We start from the raw sequence: 16,964 nt of genomic DNA, 5'->3' as shown, positions 1-16,964 counted from the left end.
TTTTATTCATAAAACACAGGGTTCTATTCATAGAACACAGGGTTCCATTTATAGAACACAGGGTTCTATTCATAGAACTCAAGGTGTTATTCATAAAACAGATGGTTATATTTATAGATCACGGGTGGTTTCCATTCAGAGAACACATAATTGCATTCATAAAACACAGGGTTCTATTCATAGAACACAGGGTTCCATTTATAGAACACAGGGTTCTATTCATATAACACAAGGTTTTATTCATAGAACACATGGCTATATTTATAGATCACGGGTGGTTTCCATTCAGAGAACACATGGTTTCATTCATAAAACACAGGGTTCTATTTATAGAACACAGGGTTCCATTCATAGAACACAGGGTTCTATTAATAGAACACAAGGTTTTATTCATAAAACACATGGTTATATTTATAGATCACGGGTGGTTTCCATTCAGAGAACACATGGTTTCATTCATAAAACACAGGGTTCTATTCATAGAACACAGGGTTCCATTCATAGAACACAGGGTTCTATTAATAGAACACAAGGTTTTATTCATAAAACACATGGTTATATTTATAGATCACGGGTGGTTTCAATTCAGAGAACACATCATTTCATTCATAAAACACAGGGTTCTATTCATAGAACACAAGGTTCCAATTATAGAACACAGGGTTCTATTCATAGAACACAAGGTTTTATTCATAGAACAGATGGGTATATTTATAGATCACGGGTGGTTTCCATTCAGAGAACACATGGTTTCATTCATAAAACACAGGGTTCTATTCATAAAACACAGGGTTCCATTCATAGAACACAGGGTTCTATTAATAGAACACAAGGTTTTAGTCATAGAACAGATGGTTATATTTATAGATCACGGGTGGTTTCCATTCAGAGAACACATAATTGCATTCATAAAACACAGGGTTCTATTCATAGAACACAGGGTTCCATTTATAGAACACAGGGTTATATTCATAGAACACAAGGTTTTATTCATAGAACACATGGCTATATTTATAGATCACGGGTGGTTTCCATTCAGAGAACCCATGGTTTCATTCATAAAAAACAGGGTTCTATTTATAGAACACAGGGTTCCATTCATAGAACACAGGGTTCTATTAATAGAACACAAGGTTTTATTCATAAAACACATGGTTATATTTATAGATCACGTGTGGTTTTCATTCAGAGAACACATGGTTTCATTCATAAAACACAGGGTTCTATTCATAGAACACAGGGTTCCATTCATAGAACACAGGGTTCTATTAATAGAACACAAGGTTTTATTCATAAAACACATGTTTATATTTATAGATCACGGGTGGTTTCCATTCAGAGAACACATCATTTCATTCATAAAACACAGGGTTCTATTCATAGAACACAGGGTTCCATTTATAGAACACTGGGTTCTATTCATAGAACACAAGGTTTTATTCATAGAACACATGGTTATATTTATAGATCACGGGTGGTTTCCATTCAGAGAACACATAATTGTATTCATAAAACACAGGGTTCTATTCATAGAACACAGGTTTCCATTTATAGAACACAGGGTTCTATTCATAGAACTCAAGGTTTTATTCATAGAACAGATGGTTATATTTATAGATCACGGGTGGTTTCCATTCAGAGAACACATAATTTCATTCATAAAACACAGGGTTCTATTCATAGAACACAGGGTTCCATTTATAGAACACGGGGTTCTATTCATAGAACACAAGGTTTATTCATAGAACAGATGGTTATATTTATAGATCACGGGTGGTTTCCATTCAGAGAACACATGGTTTCATTCATAAAACACAGGGTTCTATTCATGGAACACAGGGTTCCATTCATAGAACACAGGGTTCTATTAATAGAACACAATGTTTTAATCATAAAACACATGGTTATATTTATAGATCATGGGTGGTTTCCATTCAGAGAACACATAATTTCATTCATAAAACACAGGGTTCTATTCATAGAACACAAGGTTTTATTCATAGAACACATGGCTATATTTATAGATCACGGGTGGTTTCCATTCAGAGAACACATGGTTTCATTAATAAAACACAGGGTTCTATTTATAGAACACAGGGTTCCATTCATAGAACACAGGGTTCTATTAATAGAACACAAGGTTTTATTCATAAAACACATGGTTATATTTATAGATCACGGGTGGTTTCCATTCAGAGAACACATGGTTTCATTCATAAAACACATGGTTCTATTCATAGAACACAGGGTTCCATTCATAGAACACAGGGTTCTATTAATAGAACACAAGGTTTTATTCATAAAACACATGGTTATATTTATAGATCACGGGTGGTTTCCATTCAGATAACACATCATTTCATTCATAAAACACAGGGTTCTATTCATAGAACACAGGGTTCCATTTATAGAACACTGGGTTCTATTCATAGAACACAAGGTTTTATTCATAGAACACATGGTTATATTTATAGATCACGGGTGGTTTCCATTCAGAGAACACATAATTTTATTCATAAAACACAGGGTTCTATTCATAGAACACATGGTTCCATTTATAGAACACAGGGTTCTATTCATAGAACTCAAGGTTTTATTCATAGAACAGATGGTTATATTTATAGATCACGGGTGGTTTCCATTCAGAGAACACATAATTTCATTCATAAAATACAGGGTTCTATTCATAGAACACAGGGTTCCATTTATAGAACACGGGGTTCTATTCATAGAACACAAGGTTTATTCATAGAACAGATGGTTATATTTATAGATCACGGGTGGTTTCCATTCAGAGAACACATGGTTTCATTCATAAAACACAGGGTTCTATTCATGGAACACAGGGTTCCATTCATAGAACACAGGGTTCTATTAATAGAACACAAGGTTTTATTCATAGAACACATGGTTATATTTATAGATCACGGGTGGTTTCCATTCAGAGAACACATAATTTCATTCATAAAACACAGGGTTCTATTCATAGAACACAAGGTTCCAATTATAGAACACAGGGTTCTATTCATAGAACACAAGGTTTTATTCATAGAACAGATGGGTATATTTATAGATCACGGGTGGTTTCCATTCAGAGAACACATGGTTTCATTCATAAAACACAGGGTTCTATTCATAAAACACAGGGTTCCATTCATAGAACACAGGGTTCTATTAATAGAACACAAGGTTTTATTCATAGAACAGATGGTTATATTTATAGATCACGGGTGGTTTCCATTCAGAGAACACATGGTTTCATTCATAAAACACAGGGTTCTATTCATGGAACACAGTGTTCCATTCATAGAACACAGGGTTCTATGAATAGAACACAAGGTTTTATTCATAGAACAGATGGTTATATTGATAGATTACGGGTGGTTTCCATTCAGAGAACACATAATTGCATTCATAAAACACAGGGTTCTATTCATAGAACACAGGGTTCCATTTATAGAACACAGGGTTCTATTCATAGAACACAAGGATTTATTCATAGAACACATGGCTATATTTATAGATCACGGGTTTTTTCCATTCAGAGAACACATGGTTTCATTCATAAAACACAGGGTTCTATTCATAGAACACAGGGTTCCATTCATAGAACACAGGGTTCTATTAATAGAACACAAGGTTTTATTCATAAAACACATGGTTATATTTATAGATCACGGGTGGTTTCCATTCAGAGAACACATCATTTCATTCATAAAACACAGGGTTCTATTCATAGAACACAGGGTTCCATTTATAGAACACAGGGTTCTATTAATAGAACACAAGGTTTTATTCATAGAACACATGGTTATATTTATAGATCACGGGTGGTTTTCATTCAGAGAACACATAATTTCATTCATAAAACACAGGGTTCTATTCATAGAACACAAGGTTCCAATTATAGAACACAGGGTTCTATTCATAGAACACAAGGTTTTATTCATAGAACAGATGGGTATATTTATAGATCACGGGTGGTTTCCATTCAGAGAACACATGGTTTCATTCATAAAACACAGGGTTCTATTCATAAAACACAGGGTTCCATTCATAGAACACAGGGTTCTATTAATAGAACACAAGGTTTTATTCATAGAACACATGGTTATATTTATAGATCACGGGTGGTTTCCATTCAGAGAACACATGATTTCATTCATAAAACACAGGGTTCTATTTATAGAACACAGGGTTCCATTCATAGAACACAGGGTTCTATTTATAGAACACAAGGTTTTATTCATAAAACACATGGTTATATTTATAGATCACGGGTGGTTTCCAATCAGAGAACACATGGTTTCATTCATAAAACACAGGGTTCTATTCATAGAACACATGGTTCCATTCATAGAACACAGGGTTCTATTAATAGAACACAAGGTTTTATTCATAAAACACTTGGTTATATTTATAGATCACGGGTGGTTTCCATTCAGAGAACACATGATTTCATTCATAAAACACAGGGTTCTATTTATAGAACACAGGGTTCCATTCATAGAACACAGGGTTCTATTAATAGAACACAAGGTTTTATTCATAAAACACAGGGTTCTATTAATAGAACACAAGGTTTTATTCATAAAACACATGGTTATATTTATAGATCACGGGTGGTTTCCATTCAGAGAACACATGGTTTCATTCATAAAACACAGGGTTCTATTCATAGAACACAGGGTTCCATTCATAGAACACAGGGTTCTATTAATAGAACACAAGGTTTTATTCATAAAACACATGGTTATATTTATAGATCACGGGTGGTTTCCATTCAGAGAACACATAATTTCATTCATAAAACACAGGGTTCTATTCATAGAACACAGGGTTCCATTTATAGAACACAGGGTTCTATTCATAGAACACAAGGTTTTATCCATAGAACACATGGTTATATTTATAGATCACGGGTGGTTTCCATTCAGAGAACACATAATTTTATTCATAAAACACAGAGTTCTATTCATAGAACACAGGGTTCCATTTATAGAACACAGGGTTCTATTTATAGAACTCAAGGTTTTATTCATAGAACAGATGGTTATATTTATAGATCACGGGTGGTTTCCATTCAGAGAACACATAATTGCATTCATAAAACACAGGGTTCTATTCATAGAACACAGGGTTCCATTTTTAGAACACAGGGTTCTATTCATAGAACACAAGGTTTTATTCATAGAACACATGGCTATATTTATAGATCACGGGTGGTTTCCATTCAGAGAACACATGGTTTCATTTATAAAACACAGGGTTCTATTTATAGAACACAGGGTTCCATTCATAGAACACAGGGTTCTATTTATAGAACAGAAGGTTTTATTCATATAACACATGGTTATATTTATAGATCACGGGTGGTTTCCATTCAGAGAACACATGGTTTCATTCATAAAACACAGGGTTCTATTCATAAAACACAGGGTTCCATTCATAGAACACATGGTTCTATTAATAGAACACAAGGTTTTATTCATAAAACACATGGTTATATTTATAGATCACGGGTGGTTTCCATTCAGAGAACACATCATTTCATTCATAAAACACAGGGTTCTATTCATAGAACACAGGGTTCCATTTATAGAACACTGGGTTCTATTCATAGAACACAAGGTTTTATTCATAGAACACATGGTTATATTTATAGATCACGGGTGGTTTCCATTCAGAGAACACATAATTTTATTCATAAAACACAGGGTTCTATTCATAGAACACAGGGTTCCATTTATAGAACACAGGGTTCTATTCATAGAACTCAAGGTTTTATTCATAGAACAGATGGTTATATTTATAGATCACGGGTGGTTTCCATTCAGAGAACACATAATTTCATTCATAAAACACAGGGTTCTATTCATAGAACACAGGGTTCCATTTATAGAACACGGGGTTCAATTCATAGAACACAAGGTTTATTCATAGAACAGATGGTTATATTTATAGATCACGGGTGGTTTCCATTCAGAGAACACATGGTTTCATTCATAAAACACAGGGTTCTATTCATGGAACACAGGGTTCCATTCATAGAACACAGGGTTCTATTAATAGAACACAAGGTTTTATTCATAGAACACATGGTTATATTTATAGATCACGGGTGGTTTCCATTCAGAGAACACATAATTTCATTCAGAAAACACAGGGTTCTATTCATAGAACACAAGGTTCCAATTATAGAACACAGGGTTCTATTCATAGAACACAAGGTTTTATTCATAGAACAGATGGGTATATTTATAGATCACAGGTGTTTTCCATTCAGAGAACACATGGTTTCATTCATAAAACACAGGGTTCTATTCATAAAACACAGAGTTCCATTCATAGAACACAGGGTTCTATTAATAGAACACAAGGTTTTAATCATAGAACACATGGTTATATTTATAGATCACGGGTGGTTTCCATTCAGAGAACACATGATTTCATTCATAAAACACAGGGTTCTATTCATAGAACACAAGGTTCCAATTATAGAACACAGGGTTCTATTCATAGAACACAAGGTTTTATTCATAGAACAGATGGGTATATTTATAGATCACAGGTGTTTTCCATTCAGAGAACACATGGTTTCATTCATAAAACACAGGGTTCTATTCATAAAACACAGAGTTCCATTCATAGAACACAGGGTTCTATTAATAGAACACAAGGTTTTAATCATAGAACACATGGTTATATTTATAGATCACGGGTGGTTTCCATTCAGAGAACACATGATTTCATTCATAAAACACAGGGTTCTATTCATAGAACACAGGGTTCCATTCATAGAACACAGGGTTCTATTAATAGAACACAAGGTTTTATTCATAAAACACATGGTTATATTTATAGATCACGGGTGGTTTCCATTCAGAGAACACATAATTGCATTCATAAAACACAGGGTTCTATTCATAGAACACAGGGTTCCATTTATAGAACACATGGTTCTATTCATAGAACACAAGGTTTTATTCATAGAACACATGGTTATATTTATAGATCACGGGTGGTTTCCATTCAGAGAACACATCATTTTATTCATAAAACACAGGGTTCTATTCATAGAACACAGGGTTCCATTTATAGAACACAGGGTTCTATTCATAGAACTCAAGGTTTTATTCATAGAACAGATGGTTATATTTATAGATCACGGGTGGTTTCCATTCAGAGAACACATAATTTCATTCATAAAACACAGGGTTCTATTCATAGAACACAGGGTTCCATTTATAGAACACGGGGTTCTATTCATAGAACACAAGGTTTATTCATAGAACAGATGGTTATATTTATAGATCACGGGTGGTTTCCATTCAGAGAACACATGGTTTCATTCATAAAACACAGGGTTCTATTCATGGAACACAGGGTTCCATTCATAGAACACAGGGTTCTATTAATAGAACACAAGGTTTTATTCATAGAACACATGGTTATATTTATAGATCACGGGTGGTTTCCATTCAGAGAACACATAATTTCATTCAGAAAACACAGGGTTCTATTCATAGAACACAAGGTTCCAATTATAGAACACAGGGTTCTATTCATAGAACACAAGGTTTTATTCATAGAACAGATGGGTATATTTATAGACCACGGGTGGTTTCCATTCAGAGAACACATGGTTTCATTCATAAAACACAGGGTTCTATTCATAAAACACAGAGTTCCATTCATAGAACACAGGGTTCTATTAATAGAACACAAGGTTTTATTCATAGAACACATGGTTATATTTATAGATCACGGGTGGTTTCCATTCAGAGAACACATGATTTCATTCATAAAACACAGGGTTCTATTCATAGAACACAGGGTTCCATTCATAGAACACAGGGTTCTATTAATAGAACACAAGGTTTTATTCATAAAACACATGGTTATATTTATAGATCACGGGTGGTTTCCATTCAGAGAACACATAATTTCATTCATAAAACACAGGGTTCTATTCATAGAACACGGGGTTCCATTTATAGAACACAGGGTTCTATTCATAGAACACAAGGTTTTATTCATAGAACACATGGTTATATTTATAGATCACGGGTGGTTTCCATTCAGAGAACACATAATTTTATTCATAAAACACAGGGTTCCATTTATAGAACACAGGGTTCTATTCATGGAACTCAAGGTTTTATTCATAGAACAGATGGTTATATTTATAGATTACGGGTGGTTTCCATTCAGAGAACACATAATTGCATTCATAAAACACAGGGTTCTATTCATAGAACACAGGGTTCCATTTATAGAACACAGGGTTCTATTCATAGAACACAAGGATTTATTCATAGAACACATGGCTATATATATAGATCACGGGTGGTTTCCATTCAGAGAACACATGGTTTCATTCATAAAACACAGGGTTCTATTTATAGAACACAGGGTTCCATTCATAGAACACAGGGTTCTATTAATAGAACACAAGGTTTTATTCATAAAACACATGGTTATATTTATAGATCACGGGTGGTTTCCATTCAGAGAACACATGGTTTAATTCATAAAACACAGGGTTCTATTCATAGAACACAGGGTTCCATTCATAGAACACAGGGTTCTATTAATAGAACACAAGGTTTTATTCATAAAACACATGGTTATATTTATAGATCACGGGTGGTTTCCATTCAGAGAACACATGGTTTCATTCATAAAACACAGGGTTCTATTCATAGAACACAGGGTTCCATTCATAGAACACAGGGTTCCATTCATAGAACACAGGGTTCTATTAATAGAACACAAGGTTTTATTCATAAAACACATGGTTATATTTATAGATCACGGGTGGTTTCCATTCAGAGAACACATCATTTCATTCATAAAACACAGGGTTCTATTCATAGAACACAGGGTTCCATTTATAGAACACTGGGTTCTATTCATAGAACACAAGGTTTTATTCATAGAACACAAGGTTTTATTCATAGAACACATGGTTATATTTATAGATCACGGGTGGTTTCCATTCAGAGAACACATAATTTTATTCATAAAACACAGGGTTCTATTCATAGAACACAGGGTTCCATTTATAGAACACAGGGTTCTATTCATAGAACTCAAGGTTTTATTCATAGAACAGATGGTTACATTTATAGATCACTGGTGGTTTCCATTCAGAGAACACATAATTTCATTCATAAAACACAGGGTTCTATTCATAAAACACAAGGTTCCAATTATAGAACACAGGGTTCTATTCATAGAACACAAGGTTTTATTCATAGAACAGATGGGTATATTTATAGATCACGGGTGGTTTCCATTCAGAGAACACATGGTTTCATTCATAAAACACAGGGTTCTATTCATAAAACACAGGGTTCCATTCATAGAACACAGGGTTCTATTAATAGAACACAAGGTTTTATTCATAAAACACATGGTTATATTTATAGATCACGGGTGGTTTCCATTCAGAGAACACATCATTTCATTCATAAAACACAGGGTTCTATTCATAGAACACAGGGTTCCATTTATAGAACACTGGGTTCTATTCATAGAACACAAGGTTTTATTCATAGAACACATGGTTATATTTATAGATCACGGGTGGTTTCCATTCAGAGAACACATAATTTTATTCATAAAGCACAGGGTTCTATTCATAGAACACAGGGTTCCATTTATAGTACACAGGGTTCTATTCATAGAACTCAAGGTTTTATACATTGAACAGATGGTTATATTTATAGATCACGGGTGGTTTCCATTCAGAGAACACATAATTTCATTCATAAAACACAGGATTCTATTCATAGAACACAGGGTTCCATTTATAGAACACAGGGTTTTATTCATAGAACACAAGGTTTATTCATAGAACAGATGGTTATATTTATAGATCACGGGTGGTTTCCATTCAGAGAACACATGGTTTCATTCATAAAACACAGGGTTCTATTCATGGAACAAAGGGTTCTATTAATATAACACAAGGTTTTATTCATAGAACACATGGTTTTATTCATAGAATACATGGTTTTATTTATAGAACAGATGGGTATATTTATAGATCACGGGTGGTTTCCATTCAGAGAACACATGGTTTCATTCATAAAACACAGGGTTCTATTTATAGAACACAGGGTTCCATTCATAGAACACAGGGTTCTATTAATAGAACACAAGGTTTTATTCATAAAACACATGGTTATATTTATAGATCACGGGTGGTTTCCATTCAGAGAACACATGGTTTCATTCATAAAACACAGGGTTCTATTCATAGAACACAGGGTTCCATTTATAGAACACAGGGTTCTATTCATAGAACACAAGGTTTTATTCATAGAACACATGGTTATATTTATAGATCACGGGTGGTTTCCATTCAGAGAACACATAATTTTATTCATAAAACACAGAGTTCTATTCATAGAACACAGGGTTCCATTTATAGAACACAGGGTTCTATTCATAGAACTCAAGGTTTTATTCATAGAACAGATGGTTATATTTATAGATCACGGGTGGTTTCCATTCAGAGAACACATAATTGCTTTCATAAAACACAGGGTTCTATTCATAGAACACAGGGTTCCATTTTTAGAACACAGGGTTCTATTCATAGAACACAAGGTTTTATTCATAGAACACATGGCTATATTTATAGATCACGGGTGGTTTCCATTCAGAGAACACATGGTTTCATTCATAAAACACAGGGTTCTATTTATAGAACACAGGGTTCCATTCATAGAACACAGGGTTCTATTTATAGAACAGAAGGTTTTATTCATATAACACATGGTTATATTTATAGATCACGGGTGGTTTCCATTCAGAGAACACATGGTTTCATTCATAAAACACAGGGTTCTATTCATAAAACACAGGGTTCCATTCATAGAACACAGGGTTCTATTAATAGAACACAAGGTTTTATTCATAAAACACATGGTTATATTTATAGATCACGGGTGGTTTCCATTCAGAGAACACATCATTGCATTCACAAAACACAGGGTTCTATTCATAGAACACAGGGTTCCATTTATAGAACACGGGGTTCTATTCATAGAACTCAAGGTTTTATTCATAGAACAGATGGTTATATTTATAGATCACGGGTGGTTTCCATTCAGAGAACACATAATTGCATTAATAAAACACAGGGTTCTATTCATAGAACACATGGTTCCATTTATAGAACACGGGGTTCTATTCATAGAACACAAGGTTTATTCATAGAACAGATGGTTATATTCATAGATCACGGGTGGTTTCCATTCAGAGAACACATGGTTTTATTCATAAAACACAGGGTTCTATTCATGGAACACAGGGTTCCATTCATAGAACACAGGGTTCTATTAATAGAACACAATGTTTTATTCATAGAACACATGGTTATATTTATAGATCACGGGTGGTTTCCATTCAGAGAACACATAATTTCATTCATAAAACACAGGGTTCTATTCATAGAACACAAGGTTCCAATTATAGAACACAGGGTTCTATTAATAGAACACAAGGTTTTATTCATAAAACACATGGTTATATTTATAGATCACGGGTGGTTTCCATTCAGAGAACACATGGTTTCATTCATAAAACACAGGGTTCTATTTATAGAACACAGGGTTCCATTCATAGAACACAGGGTTTTATCCATAGAACACATGGTTATATTTATAGATCACGGGTGGTTTCCATTCAGAGAACACATAATTTTATTCATAAAACACAGAGTTCTATTCATAGAACTCAGGGTTCCATTTATAGAACACAGGGTTCTATTCATAGAACTCAAGGTTTTATTCATAGAACAGATGGTTATATTTATAGATCACGGGTGGTTTCCATTCAGAGAACACATAATTGCATTCATAAAACACAGGGTTCTATTCATAGAACACAGGGTTCCATTTTTAGAACACAGGGTTCTATTCATAGAACACAAGGTTTTATTCATAGAACACATGGCTATATTTATAGATCACGGGTGGTTTCCATTCAGAGAACACATGGTTTCATTCATAAAACACAGGGTTCTATTTATAGAACACAGGGTTCCATTCATAGAACACAGGGTTCTATTTATAGAACAGAAGGTTTTATTCATATAACACATGGTTATATTTATAGATCACGGGTGGTTTCCATTCAGAGAACACATGGTTTCATTCATAAAACACAGGGTTCTATTCATAAAACACAGGGTTCCATTCATAGAACACAGGGTTCTATTAATAGAACACAAGGTTTTATTCATAAAACACATGGTTATATTTATAGATCACGGGTGGTTTCCATTCAGAGAACACATGATTTCATTCATAAAACACAGGGTTCTATTCATAGAACACAGGGTTCCATTCATAGAACACAGGGTTCTATTAATAGAACACAAGGTTTTATTCATAAAACACATGGTTATATTTATAGATCACGGGTGGTTTCCATTCAGAGAACACATAATTTCATTCATAAAACACAGGGTTCTATTCATAGAACACGGGGTTCCATTTATAGAACACAGGGTTCTATTCATAGAACACAAGGTTTTATTCATAGAACACATGGTTATATTTATAGATCACGGGTGGTTTCCATTCAGAGAACACATAATTTTATTCATAAAACACAGGGTTCCATTTATAGAACACAGGGTTCTATTCATGGAACTCAAGGTTTTATTCATAGAACAGATGGTTATATTTATAGATTACGGGTGGTTTCCATTCAGAGAACACATAATTGCATTCATAAAACACAGGGTTCTATTCATAGAACACAGGGTTCCATTTATAGAACACAGGGTTCTATTCATAGAACACAAGGATTTATTCATAGAACACATGGCTATATATATAGATCACGGGTGGTTTCCATTCAGAGAACACATGGTTTCATTCATAAAACACAGGGTTCTATTTATAGAACACAGGGTTCCATTCATAGAACACAGGGTTCTATTAATAGAACACAAGGTTTTATTCATAAAACACATGGTTATATTTATAGATCACGGGTGGTTTCCATTCAGAGAACACATGGTTTAATTCATAAAACACAGGGTTCTATTCATAGAACACAGGGTTCCATTCATAGAACACAGGGTTCTATTAATAGAACACAAGGTTTTATTCATAAAACACATGGTTATATTTATAGATCACGGGTGGTTTCCATTCAGAGAACACATGGTTTCATTCATAAAACACAGGGTTCTATTCATAGAACACAGGGTTCCATTCATAGAACACAGGGTTCCATTCATAGAACACAGGGTTCTATTAATAGAACACAAGGTTTTATTCATAAAACACATGGTTATATTTATAGATCACGGGTGGTTTCCATTCAGAGAACACATCATTTCATTCATAAAACACAGGGTTCTATTCATAGAACACAGGGTTCCATTTATAGAACACTGGGTTCTATTCATAGAACACAAGGTTTTATTCATAGAACACAAGGTTTTATTCATAGAACACATGGTTATATTTATAGATCACGGGTGGTTTCCATTCAGAGAACACATAATTTTATTCATAAAACACAGGGTTCTATTCATAGAACACAGGGTTCCATTTATAGAACACAGGGTTCTATTCATAGAACTCAAGGTTTTATTCATAGAACAGATGGTTACATTTATAGATCACTGGTGGTTTCCATTCAGAGAACACATAATTTCATTCATAAAACACAGGGTTCTATTCATAAAACACAAGGTTCCAATTATAGAACACAGGGTTCTATTCATAGAACACAAGGTTTTATTCATAGAACAGATGGGTATATTTATAGATCACGGGTGGTTTCCATTCAGAGAACACATGGTTTCATTCATAAAACACAGGGTTCTATTCATAAAACACAGGGTTCCATTCATAGAACACAGGGTTCTATTAATAGAACACAAGGTTTTATTCATAGAACACATGGTTATATTTATAGATCACGGGTGGTTTCCATTCAGAGAACACATGATTTCATTCATAAAACACAGGGTTCTATTTATAGAACACAGGGTTCCATTCATAGAACACAGGGATCTATTAATAGAACACAAGGTTTTATTCATAAAACACATGGTTATATTTATAGATCACGGGTGGTTTCCATTCAGAGAACACATGGTTTCATTCATAAAACACAGGGTTCTATTCATAGAACACAGGGTTCCATTTATAGAACACAGGGTTCTATTAATAGATCACAAGGTTTTATTCATAAAACACATGGTTATATTTATAGATCACGGGTGGTTTCCATTCAGAGAACACATAATTTCATTCATAAAACACAGGGTTCTATTCATAGAACACAGGGTTCCATTTATAGAACACAGGGTTCTATTCATAGAACACAAGGTTTTATTCATAGAACACATGGTTATATTTATAGATCACGGGTGGTTTCCATTCAGAGAACACATGGTTTCATTCATAAAACACAGGGTTCTATTCATAGAACACAGGGTTCCATTCATAGAACACAGGGTTCTATTAATAGAACACAAGGTTTTATTCATAAAACACATGGTTATATTTATAGATCACGGGTGGTTTCCATTCAGAGAACACATCATTTCATTCATAAAACACAGGGTTCTATTCATAGAACACAGGGTTCCATTTATAGAACACTGGGTTCTATTCATAGAACACAAGGTTTTATTCATAGAACACATGGTTATATTTATAGATCACGGGTGGTTTCCATTCAGAGAACACATAATTTTATTCATAAAGCACAGGGTTCTATTCATAGAACACAGGGTTCCATTTATAGTACACAGGGTTCTATTCATAGAACTCAAGGTTTTATACATTGAACAGATGGTTATATTTATAGATCACGGGTGGTTTCCATTTAGAGAACACATAATTTCATTCATAAAACACAGGATTCTATTCATAGAACACAGGGTTCCATTTATAGAACACAGGGTTTTATTCATAGAACACAAGGTTTATTCATAGAACAGATGGTTATATTTATAGATCACGGGTGGTTTCCATTCAGAGAACACATGGTTTAATTCATAAAACACAGGGTTCTATTCATGGAACAAAGGGTTCTATTAATATAACACAAGGTTTTATTCATAGAACACATGGTTTTATTCATAGAATACATGGTTTTATTTATAGAACAGATGGGTATATTTATAGATCACGGGTGGTTTCCATTCAGAGAACACATGGTTTCATTCATAAAACACAGGGTTCTATTTATAGAACACAGGGTTCCATTCATAGAACACAGGGTTCTATTAATAGAACACAAGGTTTTATTCATAAAACACATGGTTATATTTATAGATCACGGGTGGTTTCCATTCAGAGAACACATGGTTTCATTCATAAAACACAGGGTTCTATTCATAGAACACAGGGTTCCATTTATAGAACACAGGGTTCTATTCATAGAACACAAGGTTTTATTCATAGAACACATGGTTATATTTATAGATCACGGGTGGTTTCCATTCAGAGAACACATAATTTTATTCATAAAACACAGAGTTCTATTCATAGAACACAGGGTTCCATTTATAGAACACAGGGTTCTATTCATAGAACTCAAGGTTTTATTCATAGAACAGATGGTTATATTTATAGATCACGGGTGGTTTCCATTCAGAGAACACATAATTGCTTTCATAAAACACAGGGTTCTATTCATAGAACACAGGGTTCCATTTTTAGAACACAGGGTTCTATTTATAGAACAGAAGGTTTTATTCATATAACACATGGTTATATTTATAGATCACGGGTGGTTTCCATTCAGAGAACACATGGTTTCATTCATAAAACACAGGGTTCTATTCATAAAACACAGGGTTCCATTCATAGAACACAGGGTTCTATTAATAGAACACAAGGTTTTATTCATAAAACACATGGTTATATTTATAGATCACGGGTGGTTTCCATTCAGAGAACACATCATTGCATTCACAAAACACAGGGTTCTATTCATAGAACACAGGGTTCCATTTATAGAACACGGGGTTCTATTCATAGAACTCAAGGTTTTATTCATAGAACAGATGGTTATATTTATAGATCACGGGTGGTTTCCATTCAGAGAACACATAATTGCATTAATAAAACACAGGGTTCTATTCATAGAACACATGGTTCCATTTATAGAACACGGGGTTCTATTCATAGAACACAAGGTTTATTCATAGAACAGATGGTTATATTCATAGATCACGGGTGGTTTTCATTCAGAGAACACATGGTTTTATTCATAAAACACAGGGTTCTATTCATGGAACACAGGGTTCCATTCATAGAACACAGGGTTCTATTAATAGAACACAATGTTTTATTCATAGAACACATGGTTATATTTATAGATCACGGGTGGTTTCCATTCAGAGAACACATAATTTCATTCATAAAACACAGGGTTCTATTCATAGAACACAAGGTTCCAATTATAGAACACAGGGTTCTATTAATAGAACACAAGGTTTTATTCATAAAACACATGGTTATATTTATAGATCACGGGTGGTTTCCATTCAGAGAACACATGGTTTCATTCATAAAACACAGGGTTCTATTTATAGAACACAGGGTTCCATTCATAGAACACAGGGTTTTATCCATAGAACACATGGTTATATTTATAGATCACGGGTGGTTTCCATTCAGAGAACACATAATTTTATTCATAAAACACAGAGTTCTATTCATAGAACTCAGGGTTCCATTTATAGAACACAGGGTTCTATTCATAGAACTCAAGGTTTTATTCATAGAACAGATGGTTATATTTATAGATCACGGGTGGTTTCCATTCAGAGAACACATAATTGCATTCATAAAACACAGGGTTCTATTCATAGAACACAGGGTTCCATTTTTAGAACACAGGGTTCTATTCATAGAACACAAGGTTTTATTCATAGAACACATGGCTATATTTATAGATCACGGGTGGTT

Source organism: Crinia signifera, chromosome 1 (assembly GCF_055691185.1).
Source record: "Crinia signifera chromosome 1, ASM5569118v1, whole genome shotgun sequence".
Classification (NCBI taxonomy): Eukaryota; Metazoa; Chordata; class Amphibia; order Anura; family Myobatrachidae; genus Crinia; species Crinia signifera.
Note: the sequence above shows the minus strand (reverse complement) of the source record.